This window comes from Python bivittatus, unplaced genomic scaffold, assembly GCF_059951505.1.
Source record: "Python bivittatus isolate LINGU-HERP-01145 unplaced genomic scaffold, Pbiv_v1 ctg000980_np1212, whole genome shotgun sequence".
In the NCBI taxonomy this organism is placed as follows: Eukaryota; Metazoa; Chordata; class Lepidosauria; order Squamata; family Pythonidae; genus Python; species Python bivittatus.
This window is the reverse complement of record NW_028277125.1, coordinates 12,686,495-12,701,951: the sequence shown is the minus strand read 5'-3', so window position 1 is coordinate 12,701,951 and position 15,457 is coordinate 12,686,495. Positions and strand designations below refer to the sequence as shown.

General features: G+C 41.4%; 1 protein-coding gene and 1 pseudogene across 1 annotated transcript in view; both read left to right on the top strand.

Moving 5' to 3' along the window:
• The first annotated feature begins 564 nt into the window (after positions 1–564).
• The window catches only part of LOC148213541 (uncharacterized), a 154,473-nt pseudogene continuing 139,580 nt past the window's right edge, over positions 565–15,457 (top strand).
• NAALADL2 (N-acetylated alpha-linked acidic dipeptidase like 2) overlaps positions 979–15,457 on the top strand; it is a 774,686-nt gene continuing 760,207 nt past the window's right edge. Inside the window, exon 1 of the mRNA XM_088131936.1 lies at positions 979–1,044. The gene's annotated coding sequence lies outside the window, so the exon portion shown is untranslated. The remainder of the gene's footprint in view (positions 1,045–15,457) is intronic.

Below are 15,457 nucleotides of genomic sequence, written 5' to 3'. Positions count from 1 at the left end.
CTCAACAACAAGATACTTGTTTCAGTTTGGGAAGTGTTTTCATAGTAACGTGAAAAAACCTAAACAGCTTGAATGAACACTAGAAAGGCCCAAAGTACTTCTGAATTCGATGACATTAAAAATCAAGCCTGGTTTTTTTTTATTTTACAGAATTTAGGGTAGGGTGGGGTAGAAGGTCCTTGAGTAGTTCCCTGAGGGAAAGGAAACACAAAACTATAGCCAGTAGTAACCATGTGTCGAGTGGAACTGTTTAACTCCTATTTCCCAAAATTGCTACCTTTAGAAAGATTTGGATTTCAACTTCCCTAATCTCAGGAGTTATGAGAATTGCACTCCTGGATATTAGGTTGGCAGAAACTGGATTGAAATGATCGTTATTTGGTTATCACGCTTGTCAGCCAGTTGAAAGCATTCTTTTAACTTTTTTTTTTTAGCACTTTTCTCCAGCATTCCCCCCCCTCCCCCATTTTCTCCCTTCTCGTCAATCCTCTTTCAAACCCTTCAGCTTTCTGGTTCCCAAATGTCTTCCTTCCTCAGGGCTACAGATAGCCCACAGATGACGAGATGCAAGAGTTTTGCACTCAATTTGGTTTTGACGAGCTGACTTTTCATGCATCGTACGCATCCCGCCCGGCCGGCCGGCCTGCCTCTGAGGAAGTCCCCGAAAGCTCCCGCGCCAGAGTCGACGCTTTCAATTTTCAGGAGCCTCGAGACACCATGGCTACTTGTGGCGTCTTTCCCTCGTTCCGGCCTAGCTTTGCTCCGAAAACCGTTTCCCTCCCTCTTTTTCAGCTCTGCCCTTCTCCCAGTTCGCTGCGGAAACTCCCCGCCGCTGTTCTGCCTCTCGCCCCGCTAGGCTGCTCCTGCCAAACCGGGCAATTGATCCTTTGTAATAAGCACACAGCAGCCACAGGGGGTGGGGCGGCGGGAGGGCGAGCAAGAGAAAAGCGCTTCTCTCCGCTTTACGGCTGCTGAAACCCCCTTCCTCTCCCCCCTGGAGGGCCCAGTGCCGCCGTACAGCGCCCGGCCGCCTTCCTTTTTAAGGTAAACGCGGCCGATCCCGAGGGATGGGATGGGAGCGGGGCGGGGGAGGGAAGACCGGCAGACCCAGCTGGTGGGCAAAAAGTTGGAAGAACTCCAGGCGAGGCGCGCGCGCACTCACTCGCTCGCTGGCTCGTGAGGGCTACGCGGCAGCGGCGCGCGACGTTCCGGGACCAGGTCAGCAGGAGGGCGCGCGACGCTGCTGCCGCTCTTCCAAGGCAGCCGTACAGTTACTTAGAGAAGCATCCCCAGCCCGGGGCTTCGCACAGTCGGGGAGGGTCGTCCTCCCTTTCCTCTCGAGCGGCTCGAAAGGGCTGGCCCGGCCGTTTCACGTCACGAGAAGGAGGAAAGGCGAGACGGTGGAGGCTCTTAGACCCCCGTGCAGGCGGCGGAACTCTTCGGGGCAGAGGGAGGCTCTGGGCGAAGAGTGATAAGAGAGCGGGGTTGAAGCCCCGGTTGAATGTGGACGTATCAGGAGAATGCAGAGCACCGCCCACCCCCGACTTGAACAAACTGCTTCTGATTTAAAATGTGTCCTACAGCCGTGCGCGACTTGCCACCCTGCCGCCGCCGCCGCCTTGGTCTACGGCTCCTGCCGGATCCGGTCAGCGGGACGGGAATTGTCCAGCGTGGCACAGAAGTTTGGGAAAGGCTACGTAAAAGCCCATGCCGCGACTTCTGGCCTAAGTCGGCCCGCAGGCGCTCGCCAGGAACATAGAATTGGCGCTGGGATTAGCTGAAGCCGTTGGCCGAACCCGGGCGCGGTTGTGAGGAAAAGAGCCCGCTCAGCTGAACTGCGCTTGGCTTTGCGCGGGTTCAGTTCCGTTTCCCTACAAGGCCCCCCGGCTGCAGGCTCGGCTGAGCGTAGGCTTAAAAAATACAGATGTTTCTCGGTGAGAGGTTTAATCAGGGTAGGCTTAGCAATAGTTCAGAAGCAGTTGGCCACTGGATTCTTCCAGGATTTCTTTCAACGTCCCAGTTTAATTTAAATCCTGGGGTTTCTTGGTGGTCTCCCATCGAAGTGTTAAGCAAGGCTGATGCTACTCAGTTTCTTGAGCTAAGTTGGGTCAGTGCTGCCACCTACTGTGGTACAGGCAAATAATTAGGTACTATAGAAGGAAAAAAAAGGCAGCCATGTCTTTGCTATTTATTTATTTAACAAGACATCTGACACCCCAAAGTCAACTCAAAGGAGCATACAATTCCCAAATTAGCATGCAATTCATACACAATAGTGTGCAATTCATCACTCAGCTAAAACACATAATTCCTCTGTGTGGGTTTTGTTTGTTTAACCAACCGTTTTGAACCTGGGCCATGCCAATGTCCAGGTTTCATCTTTACAGGAGCTGCAGAAAAAAAGTTCCTGGGGGGGCTCTCACTGGTTAGGTTCTTGGTTTGGCAACTGTGCGATCGGCTCAGATCTTGCTTCTGAGCACGTTTATATAGATTCTGATTGCACATGACCAGTTCTAGGTTGGGTTCATTCAACATGCCAAACTACAATAGGACTTAATTGCTTTGGGTTTGATGTATTGGGAGGTTGTTAGTGGTGATTTGCTAGCCATGTTTTATGATTTAGTGGGTTATGGGAACCCAAGCAATTGTGGTTTATTTAATCTCTAGTTAAGCCATGGCTTACTGTACCTTTTGTCAAATGCAATTTACTCTTTGCATGACGCATTGAACTGTTAAGTAGCCAACAAGAATTTAACATTTGGTGTTGTACAAATCTCTGGCTAGTTTATGATTGAATGTGTCAGTACAAAACATGGTTATGTCAAGTGTGGATGAGATTATCACACGGACATATTTAATTTATATAAAACTAATATAAGATTTCTGGCCTGAGTTTATGACTATTCAGAAATAAACCCTATACTGGATTTAATGGGTCAGCAGCAGCTTTATTAAGCTGTAAGTCCAACTGACCTCAGCAATACCTTTTTAGGAGCATGCAATACAGCTACACCCTTAAGGAAATTTAGTTGGGAGTAACTTTATGTCCGTTAGCATATAAGGAATTAGCACCCAATTCTGAAGAAAACAGATCTCCACAGGAACGTGCTTTGGGGTTGTGTACAGAATAAGGCCCACAGAAACCAAGAAGAGTTGGTTTACTTAGTTGACCCAGTTTTCTGATTAAGATGTGGAGTAGGATCACCTAGTATGTGTGGGTAAGCTGTTGCACCTAGTTGTAATGGGCTTGGAGTAGCATTTCCTTGTGATTGAAAAAGTCTCATAAGTGTGGTTCATAAGCTCAGGTTGATAAAATTTCTGTCCATAGAATGGTTTAATGATGTCTATTGGAATAGCAAGGCTTCTAGTCCAGTGCAAGTTTATTCAGAAAGTAAATACTCATCTCTGAGTTCAGTTGAAGCTACTCCTTAATAAGAGCACCTAAGATTGCCAGATCTTCCTCTTGAATGCTGCAGCGTCCAGAACGTGATTTACTGCCAAATTTGTTTGCCACTGATCCCAACTTGCCATGTAGCTTGCTTGATTCTGTTTCATGCTGTATTAAATTCTGAGAAAACTGGGAATTAATTGGTCTGACCTATTAATCTGCATAATGCAAATAAATGTGATTCATCCTACACAAAGGCATATTTTAAATATGGCATGATTTCCTTTTTTTTTTATTACTGGATTTTAATGCGGTCCTGCATTCATTAAAATGTGACAGTATAGCTGGCAACCTGCAAATAGGCTTCATGGTAATATGATTGGTGGCTTTGTCATAATGATTTTCACTTTATTTCTTAACCTCATTGCCTTCAGTGACTCATCCAGAAAAGTATTTAATTATTTGTTTTCAACGTGTTTGGGATGCCGTTTCTAAATCTATATGCAATTAATGGTAAATTGATAATGTAGCCTTTTACATTAAAGATTTTGTTGCAAATATAGACAAATTGAACCGTCTTCCACTTTTTCTCTCCTAGGTAGATTAATAGCCTGCCCCACCTCTTGTGACGCAGCAAATATTATAGACTAGGTTAAACTTCTCCAACCTGGTGCCCTCCAGATGTGTTGGACCACAATTTCCAGTATTCCCAGACAGTGTAGCAGTTGCAGTCCAACACATCTGGAGGGTACCAGATTACAGAAACAGGATGAATCTTGGAGACTTTTTAGTCCGTCTGCTTGCCCAGGATAAGAATCTTCATATACAACAGACAAATGGTTGTCCAACCTTTGCTTGAAAACCTCCAAATGATGGAGCTCCTATGACTCGAGGCAGCTTAACAGCTCCAATGGGGAAGGTTTATCTGTTGCACTGTATGTTTTTTGCTTCCTTTTTGGATGTGTACATACACTAGACAGAGCCTGATTCAATTAACTGATTTTGTTCTGGGTTCACAAGGAAACTTGTGGTGCACAAACTAACCCAAGCAACCTAAGATACAATATGTTTCACCGCAAAAAGAAACAAACCATAACCTTCCTCCCCCACCAAGTTTGATACCAACTAAAACAGGGCTGTGCGGCATTTGATATTCAAAGGCAAAAAAGTATTTTGGAGCGTGTGAGGGTGCTCAAATAGTACCTATATGAAGCTTTTAAAATCATTCACCTCTTTCCCTGAATTGCACGGCAAAGATTCTTTATGCAATGCAAAAGAACATTCACATTGCACTTCTTAGACCAAGCACAACTAGTATACCTGTTGAAATAAAGGTCTAGGAAGTGCAAGTGTATATTTTCCAGGAATATTATTTCATAGGAATGAATGTGCTGAAGGTTTGCAGAAGAAACAAATGCCTGTTCCAAATCTTGTTCTTAGCACTCGTCCCCTCTCCCCATTTAAGAGTAATTCCCACAGCCAGACCTTTGGGACATTGCCTGCATGAACAGAGATTGAATCCTTGTTTTTCTGGGGAAGGAGATCAGTCTCTGCATTGTTTGGCTCCCTTTATATATAATAGGTATGAATTGCAGGTCCCCAGAGTAGAATAATAATTCTAACTCTTTTCAGCTAAACTTGCAGAGATAAACAAACGATTACCAATCAACCACTCCTTCATTGGTTGTGTGGACACTGATTCCAGTTCTGTGCGCCTGGACGATCTTTGCCACAACCAAGGCCTTTTGTAGGAGTAAATTCATCGTTCTTTCATGGTTATCATCAAAAACATTCAAAACTGATGTGGAGTATTTTACTCTCCACCCTGTTATTAAGGATGTACTCCTAGATTCCAGTATGCTTCTATATTAATGCAACAGTATGTTTATGAGAAAAAGTATAAAGTTACAATATTTAGACATGTTTTTCCTCAGATTTGTGTTTAGTTTTAAAGAGATAATATACTAAAGGTGCCCTCTCATATTAAGGCTTTCCAAAAGTGTGCTCTTGTATGTTTTTGATGCCTTATTCTATAATGTGCTTGTAGAGCCCCATCCTGAGGTTTTTTTCCTCCAGCAAACTGCAGAATAGCAGTAGGAACATGGCCTTTTAATAGCATTATGGCTTGAATTGTTTCCTCCTGTAGCTGCACCCAATTTTGATTTTTGCTTCATGCTTCATGCTTCCTATTCATTATTTTTTCCTGGGCCATTAATCCAAACACCATGTTCATTATGTCTCACGATGGCTGAGTTTACACAGCAGGCTAGGCTAAATTGGGATTGGGTTCAGCATATTGTGGAATAAGCCATTGTCTTAGTGTATTTCATCAAGCGAACCACCCTATTAAGTCATAATATATCTTATTTGAACGGGCAGGGTGTATTGTGTGAGCATGGCAATTGTGTTTTCTTAACCTGGATTTACTGTGTTGTTTGAACCTAGCCAATGTTCTTCAGGGGCAGTACACACTTCTGGATGCCAGTCATCCTGTGTACAGTACTGAAAAGCAATCAAGAGGCAGGCATGTTTGTGTGAATCCACTCTGAGCTGCATTTCAATACATTACTCTCAAGGACTCTTGTTATCCTGTTGCTTCATGCTGTGCTTAAAGGAAGTTAAAAAATGGAAGGAATGAAAAAAGTAGGCTTAGCATTTATTTATTTATTGTGACAAAGTAATGATTTTCTTGCTTGCAAATGTCAGACTCTGTGCTACTCACTGGTTAACTCGATGTGTCAGAAAATATTCCTGTTTATACAATTTGAGTCTATTACTTACCCCAAGCCGTTTACCTTCCACAGATAATTATTACATAGTCTATTCTGTTGCAAAAGGCTCCCCAACTTTCAGTAACAGTTTGGGGGATTCTAAGTTGATGGGAGGAGGCATATATGAAAATATAGGTTCCTCAAATTATATGAATAGAAATGTTTTCTATTGCAGTGAAGACACCATTGGTATAGCCTCAATTTCTACTACTAGAGTATGGGCATCTTTTCCTAACCATGATAATGCTAAAGTGACAAAATGTGGGTCATGACAGCATTGTCCTTTTCCAAGCCAACTACACACACATGCACACAGCGAAGGCTTTATTTCTGGTTAAAGCAAGTACAGGCAATGGCAGGCAGAATGTGTGTGGAACCAGCACGTGCCTCAGCAAAGTTCCAGCTGGCTGGCAAACAAGCTCCAAACAGCGAGAGTCCAAAGCAACTGATGGAAGTGTTCTTAGGTCATGTACTGTCAGTCCCACCAGTAGACCAGACCAAGAATCAACTCCACAGGCAGACTAAGACTACTTTGATTGTGTACCATAAAGTTGTTTTCGACTCCTAGAAACCACATACATAGATTTTCTCCATGACAATCTGTCCTTAATCTGGTCTTCCAGGTTTTCCAATGGTGCACTAATCACTGTAACTGAGTCTGTCTACCTTGCTGGTGGACATCCTCTTCTTCTTTTTCCTTCCACCTTTCCCAGCATTGGAGCCTTTTATTGAGAATGGCTATAACAGAATCTTGCAAGTCTGAGTGTGCTGTGCTGCCTCCTCTTCTTACACCCATGTGAGTTAGGGAGGTGTCTGTGTGAGCTGCTTATGCATACTTCTATTTTTTGGACTTAAGCCATGTTTTTCTCCTTGTTGCTTTGGTAATGGATCTGGCCCATCTCTGTCAAGGTAATGTTCTCTCTACAGGTACTGTACAAAAGTGTTTCGGATAGGTCATCAGTCAAGGTTCAAAGTGGCAGGGTTTCAGGAGACAAGAGGTTGCTTTGCCTATATGGAGTTCAGGTAGCATGGTTGTTCCCAAAGGCTAACTAACACTGTTGGCTAACAGCGGCTGTTAAGTGGAGCCTTTTCTAGGTGGGAGCCAATCAAGGGGAGGAATGCCCTTGCTGGGGAAGGGCATAAAGTATGGCATGTTCAAGGGTGGGGTGCATGGGTGCATCTGCTTTTGATGATTGCTGATGGAATCAGCCTCATGTGCTAGATTGCTTATTCCATCTTGACGTCCAGAGCAGACTGCTTGGTGCCAGTTTCTGAGTCTGAGCTGGTCATGACAATCATAATGCAAACTCTGCCCTTTTGAATTTGTGATGTTGCACACAGTACATAAGGGGAAAAAATTGAGTTGCAATGCATTTGTCATCAGTGGACTCTTGACCCTTCCTATGGACACCTCCGGATGCTTTCTTCTGATACCTAGTCCATAGCTGAGACTTCCCAGACTCTTATTTATCTGGTGCATTGTTAAAGTAGTGTTTTCCATCTTCCCCACACACAAGCCCTGAAGGTGCAGCAGTGACCATAATGACAATGGGTCAGGGGCTTCCGTTGGCTGCTTGCAGCTGTTGTGTACATGTGCTTCTGCCCTAATCATTCATATAACAGAGTGGCTGAAGCACAGAGTCCATCTAGCAGCACCTGTCAACAGTCCTCCCACCATAGCTCATACTACAACAGAAAGTTCTAGGTTCAGTCTGTGGAGAACCGCTGCCATTTGGAGTACACAGCACTGGAATGGATGGATGGGTGGGTGGGTGGATGGATTGTTTTAGTAGTGAAGCATTTTCTTAACTTTTTAGAGAAGGTTTGTATTCTTCAGTTCCATAAAGCTAGGAACCAGATCTGCTAAAGCTTCAGAAATTGAACTGAACTAGGGGCTCTTAGTATTTTAGCAAACAAGTTATTGGAAACATATTTCTGTTTTTAGCTATATCCATTTGTATATACCTCTAGCAGACTCCTAGAAGAACCTTTCACTTGGTGGAAAATATGAGCAGAATTAGGAAGAAATGGAAGGACTGTGAATAAGAATCACTAAAACACTTCTTGACATTTAAGGTTGACAACCAGAACAGAAATCAAGTTGAAAGGTGAAGTCAGATAAGCTGTTAGGTGTCTTGTATGAATTCTTCACTTCTCTCTGGAGAGGATTTTTAGCAGTCATAGTCAAGCAGAAGAAGAAGGTCATTGAGATAAATGAAATATGCCTGGGTCATTCCAGATTGCTAAGTGATGCTGACATTTTTGTGTTCTGAGCTTTTAAGATCACAAGGCAGTGATTGGAGAAGGCTGATTGCACAGGGATATTATGCAGAAGTTGGCCAAAAGAGCAAAGAGAATGACTTTTCAAATGTGTTTGACAAGGGCTAACAGTAGCTCCCATTCAAAAGTAAGATTAAAGGAAGGTGCGCTGAAAGAAAAGCAATGGCTGCACTTGTGTTGGGAATTATCTTTCTCTTTCTCTTTCTCTTTCTCTTTGTACTTTGGTTTTATAATCTTTTAATTATGTATTGCCGATTTTAGTTTGTTGTAAGCCGCCCAGAGTCCCCCGTTGTGGGGAGATGGGCGGGGACAAGTCAAATAAATAATAATAAATAATAATTATGTATTGTCGAAGGCTTTCACGGTCGGCATACGATGGCTGGTGTGGGTCTTCCGGGCTGTGTGGCCGTGTTCTTGAAGTTTTATTTCCTAACGTTTCGCCAGCACCTGTGACCGGCATCTTCAGAGTGCTGGCGAAACGTTAGGAAACACAGAGTGCTCCTGTCTGGGCTCCTGCACTCTGAAGATGCCGGTCACAGGTGCTGGCGAAATGTTAGGAAACAAAACTTCAAGAACACGGCCACACAGCCCGGAAGACCCACACCAGCCACAATAATAATTATATTCAGTATCCAAATTTGAAGTAGTTTCCTGAATAAGGATGGGTAAGTCTTAATACCTTTGCTTTCACTCAGTATTTAATTTTTACCCACAAGTCCTATTCAGCTTATTTTTGAATCATTTTAAAAATCCAGCCAGAATAAACCTGTCAGAAAATTCAAATGACTTTTCCTACCCTTTTCTCAATGTTTGTATTTTTGAAGACATTTTTCCTAGCCTGCGCAGTTTATCAAAGTTTGTGCTTACACTGCCATTCTATCTATCTATCTGTCTGTCTGTCTGTCTGTCTGTCTGTCTGTCTATCTATCTATCTATCTATCTATCTATCTACCTACCTACCTACCTACCTACCTACCTACCTACCTACCTCTAAATATACATGTTTTTTGAGTTGTAAATCATGTCACAACTTTCTGAAGAGAACAGATTTCAGTACATGTGTTTTTAATTGTCCTGAAAGTTCAGAGATGTAAATCAGCTCATTAAGAACTTTGGATTGAACCAACTTCTCATTCATCTTTATCGTCAACATTTCAAACAATGGTTTTGTTTTTGTTTTAATTACTCTATTTGACCTTACCATCTCCTCAGGTAGTGGCACATGCTTGATCTTGTATTGGCTTTAAAGCTAAGCAGGGTTGGTTTTGGGATGACCTCTGTTGGTGGTGGAAGTGTATAGTTGTATCCATGTAGTCACCAGGAATCAAATTCAACTTGAGTGCATCTTTACCATTTATAGCTGTGAGCCCTTTGAGATAAGTCAGGTCAAGAATCAGACACTTCAAGGACTATTGGAACTCTGCTTTATTGCTTTAGGGTATAATAACAGAAGTTTGAAACCTGACAGAGTTTCCTTCGGCCCCCCTCTTATTCCACGTAGCATTGGGGTTATTTTGAGTATCTTTCTTATGCTTACTACTTTCCCAGGGCTGAGATTTTGCTTACTGTTTCTTTTATCTTTTAATGGCTGCTTCATTCCTTTGCTGTCTCTGCTTCCCTCCATAATATGTGACAAGCGTTACAAAAAGATAGATTTGTTCCATTTCTGCCTCACACGCTAGTTTCTGTTATGGGACAAACTTCATTACTGAAGTCTTGCCAATGTAGAAAGGTGTTTCTCTTTCATTCCTTATTATTTCTTGGCCCAGTGAGTTTCCAAAGCTGTGGGTGGACTTGAATTTGGATCTCCTTGATCCTCCAACTCTTCATGACACTGGCTTTCCAGACCGATTCCTACCATTGTCTCCTAACTCCTGCCCATAATGGCTTATTTGAGCTAACCAAAAGTAACTGAGGGCTTGACTGGCTTTATTCAGAGAATGGTGAATACATCTTTGCAAAGTGGAATTGAATGACTAAGCTTAGGGTCTCCTTATAGATACCCACCTGAGCACCATGTAGTATCATATCCCAAACTTTGCTTTAAATAATTTAATTGCTACCAGGAACAGTTATTTACAAATTGGCTTGCAAATTTAACAATTGGAAGAGATGCTTTTGGGGCTCTTATAAGCAGCTCTCTTACTTAAATTGACCAACTGGTAGGAGATTGAAATTGAACAGCCAAGTACTTAAAAGATTTAGCCTGCTCAATAAGCTTATCATTAATTGTCCAGCTAGCTGGGGACTTAAACCTCTTCCTAAAGACTATCAGGACCTTTGTTTTGGAGTAGTTGATTTCAAAGTATTCTCTAGTATGATAAAGCAATAAAGCTTTAAGACATCTTTGGAGACCTATTGGGTAACAGACAAAATGGCCACATCAACAGAAAGAAAAATAGAAATAGGGCGATGGATAAAGGATGGAGGATGGAATTCTGGCTTGGCAAAAACCTCAACAATGTCATTAATATAAGAGTTAAACAACAGTGGGGCAAAGATACAGCCTAATTTGGTACTTTGCAAATAAAGATAAATTCAGTTAAGTTGCCTAGGCAGTTACCCTTGATTTGGATGGTAGTACATGATGTTTAAAATTAGTTTAAGGAGATCTCAACTGATTGAAGTAGCAGCTTATTTCATCCAGTCTTTCACATGGTATTGAATCAAAACTTGCCCTTAAGTCTATAAAGGCAATATAAAGGGCACCGTTAGGCAAACTGTAATATTTCTCAGTTATATGGTGTAATATAACGCATTGGTCCATAGTAGAGCAACCAGAGCTACAATACTAAGATGTTCTCAAAGGACATCGAGGCCAAGTGCTTGTAATGTAATTTGCTGATTATGGATAAAACAGTAATTGGGTGGTAACTTGTAGGACCACTTTTATCACTTATTTTGTATATTGGAGGAATAGTGGAATTAAGCCAGTCATTAGGGATATGGAGTTATTTATAGTTGTGAAAAGGGGCTAGCACAGCAGTCCCCCATACAGAATGTAATCTTTGCCTATTTGTCAATTGAAAGATTCAATTTTGAACCTCAGAAGATGAAACTGGGGGAGGGGAGGGAGGCATGCAGGGAGAGGTTCATCAAGAAGCTGGACCCTAATAATTCCACTAACTCTTACCCTGTCATAAATACCTCTTTTGGAGGACAAAATATGCAGGCACAGTAGTATTTGTGAGATGTTTTTGGAAAGACCCTGATTATCTCAATCTTTTTCAATTTGAATTTAGGCCTTATTTTAGGACAGAATTAGTTATCAATCTGATAAGTGACACCCTAGTGGAGAGAGTCAGACTGTTGACCCTCCTTGATGTCCTAGTGGCTTTATATACTACACTATAGGATACAGCAGTATCTTGGACTATATCTGCATTTGGGGATTGGGAGCACAGCACTGCAGTGATTTTACCCCTCTTGCAGGTCCTTGAAGAGTATTATTGGTTGACTCTGCACTAATTTTGTCCCCATTATTTAACAACCATATGAAGCCATTGGACTCGAGATTATCAGGGGTTTTGTGGTTAGGTGTCATCTATATTCATTTTTATCCAATTTATATGGCCACCCATCTGCCCAAGAAACTCTGGTTGGCGAACAAGATAAAAACAAACAATTCTGTTAAACCAAAAAACAAACATACAAAAAACAAAACAAAACCCACATAAAACTATACTGAGACTCAGTAAAACTACAAAACTGATAATCACATACTGATAATCACCATGCTAACGCCCTGACCCCAAAGCCTGCTGATGATGGATCTGAAACAGAAGAAGCTATAGATGATCTGAACCAATGTCTAGATGCAGTGATGTTTGGAATGATGATCAATAAACTGAGATTAAAGTGACGTGGAGACTTTGTTGGTGGTTGATTCCTAGGTGTAGAAATTGAGGAGTTGGCCTTTTCTACCTGGGGCTTCCCGTAATTTGAAGGTGCTTCAAAAAGCCTTTTTTGGCACTGGCTGCCCCCTGTGTCTAGAAGAGCCTGTTATCAGCTTTGTTTGACAAACAAATTATGCCCTTTCCTGGAGATGGACAGCTTAAGTACAGAGGTTCAGGCACTGCTAACCTCATATATACTCTGTTGTAATACTTTCTATGGGGTCAGCCTTGCATTTGGTTAAGAATCTGAAGCTTGTGCACAATGTAGTGGCCAGATTTCAGAATAAAGTACTTGGTTTTCACCTATGACACTGTTTCTTAAAGAATTGTGCTAGCTGGTAATTAGCTATCAAGTCCAGATTTTGCTGTAACCAACTTGGGACAATGGTGTCAGACAGGTCACTTTGCTGTTTTTGGCAAGATTTGATTGCTATGGTCATCTAGGGAGAGTGTTAAGAACTACATAGCAATAGCTTGGGGTAACACTCAGGGGGACCTTCTCAGAGACAGGTACTTTCACTCTGGAATAGTCCTCCGGAATTCTAAAATTCATGAAGCTCCTATAATTATATCTTTAGGTAACTATTGAAGACCTGCCTCTTCACCCAGACCATCAATGAGTGTTCTGTGGATGGTTCCTTCTTTCTCTCATTATTTAAATTCAACCTATTATTTTATACTGTTTTATTCTGATTTTTGGATTTTTTCCCTTGATTGTAAGCCCCTTCAATATTTGCAATAATGAGAAGGGGTGTACAAGGGGTAGCAAATAGATAGGTAATTTATATTATCCCTTTTAATGGCTTTAATCCAGCAAGACATGTTCTACTATTCTGACTGAATATGTAAGAATCCATATCTTATAATAAAGCATAATCTAATAAGATTTTATGAAAAGGCGGCAAAATTTTAGCAGCTAGAATGCAGTTTCTCTTCTGTATTGTACAAGAAGCTGTACAAGGCATATATTATAAAGACAAATGTACAATGCCTGTGGAATGGTTAATGGTTAGAAAGGTTTATTTTGACAAAGCTCTAACTAGATATCTATATAATATAATTAGTCAGGAATGGGATTTCCTCTTGATGAAAAACTCATGTGCATTAGCAGTTTTCATGTCGAGTCCAGCATATTTTATCGCTTCTTGCTTGTCTCCTTTGGGGAGATGTGCTTGCTTACTAAGCACAGTGCAAAGGAAAGTTTATTTGGCCATATGTTGTCTTTACAGTGGTCTTTGTGTTGAGTATATCATTCTGTTCCCTAGAAGTTCAATTGTTTGAGAAGGATGATAGAGGAGAAGAGTTATTGCACTCCATCCTCCCTTCTGCCACAGTATTGCATTTATTTATTTATTTATTTTTGAGCACATTGCAAGTGAGCAGATGGTGTTTGTGGAGAAGGGCTTCAGCTACATTTTGGGGAATGAGTAAAGGCGCATCACTATGCTAAAAGTGAGAATAGTCATGCTTGTAGATGATAAATGACAGGTCTGTATTTCCACTTATTGGCCAGAAATACCATTTCTGCATGGGAGATGTATGTTATTAGCTTGCATTGCCTGTTTGGGGACCAATTTTTAATGTTTTCATTCATTCTTTGCAAAATGTTTATTTAACAAATGCCTGTTTCATTTCCAAAAACAAATACAGTAATTAAAAGTTAGTTTGGCTGGTAGTTTTTGACTTAAAAAAATAGAGAATTTCTTCATCTTTTTTTAAAAATAATAACTGGGAACTTGAACGGGACTTGGTATATTTTGATTAATTATGATTGAATACTCCACACTTCTGGAGAGTGCAGTATTCAAGGTTTAGATTCTTTTGGATAAGAGAAAACCAGAGACTTCATTTTATTTATTTATTTATATACATTTTGAGATCCTTGGAGAGAGAATGTTTTTGGCTAATTTGCTGTTCCTGTTTTCATGCTAATTTCAGTTAAATATACACCCTCTTCATTTGTTGAGGCTGAATAGCATTAAGCAATATAGATTAGACCAGTGTTTTTCAAACTTGGCAACTTTAAGATGTGTGGACTTCAAGTCCCAGAATTCCCCAGCCAAAAGTTGCCAAGTTTGAAAAACACTGTATTAGATGCCTGTGGGCAAGCACATTTCTACTGCCTGTAAAATCTGGTTGCTCTTTTAGGTCCTGACATGAATGTAAAAGTCTCTGTGTGATGGAAAGCCCTGCTCTTTCAAGTAAAGTAAGTGTGAGTGGAATATTCTTCAGACATTAATTCTTCTCTACCATACAATAAGGTGAGCCAAGGAGAGGAGATATGGCCCTTGGTTGATTCCATAGAATACCACTCCTTGTATTGTGCTGAAATATAAAACCTGTCCATACAAGCACACATAATTTGGGTGAAGCTTGTCACCTTGCCTGAGCTTGGATGGTTGATCACTCCCAGCTGTCTTCTACTATTAGCCTTCATTGTAGGGATGTCATCCATCTGTCCTGAACTATGAGCCAGTTTTCTGTCCAAGGAAAAGGTTGACTGGTAACCATAAAACATGATAGGAAAGCATAGCAGCCATAAAATATGGGATTTACTTTGTACTCATGTTTCAAAGTATGATCCCCCCCCCCCTTCAAGTCCTGTACTCAGCAACCTGGAATATCCAGCAACCTGTTGAGTATGAGACTTCACTGACTGAATATGTGATTTTATTATCATAGCATTAAAAACATAATGGATTTTAGATGAACCTGCAGTAGGGGGGAGGGTTTTGCATGTATACTCTTCCCCAGCTCTTTTAGTCTTCGCAGATACAGAATGCCTATGTAGAATAATTCTACACCTACTTTATGAATTGATTTGATTAATGCCACTTGTAAGCATTATGTATATAATGCTTTGCAGGGACAGGGGGCAGAATGTCCTCTGTTAGACATTTCCTTTAATCAGTGAGATTCCTTAGGCATATACACACAGACACACACACACATACATGGGGGCAAAAGCAACAAGATTAGGAGAAGAGGCCTGAGATGAGACTGGTCCATTGAAATAATGTGCAGGTGACAACTGCTTCTCAAAAGTAGCAGTCCGTTATGAGGCCAGGAGAGAAGAAAGGATCTGAACCTTTGGACTGCTGTATAAATGGCTTGGATCCTAG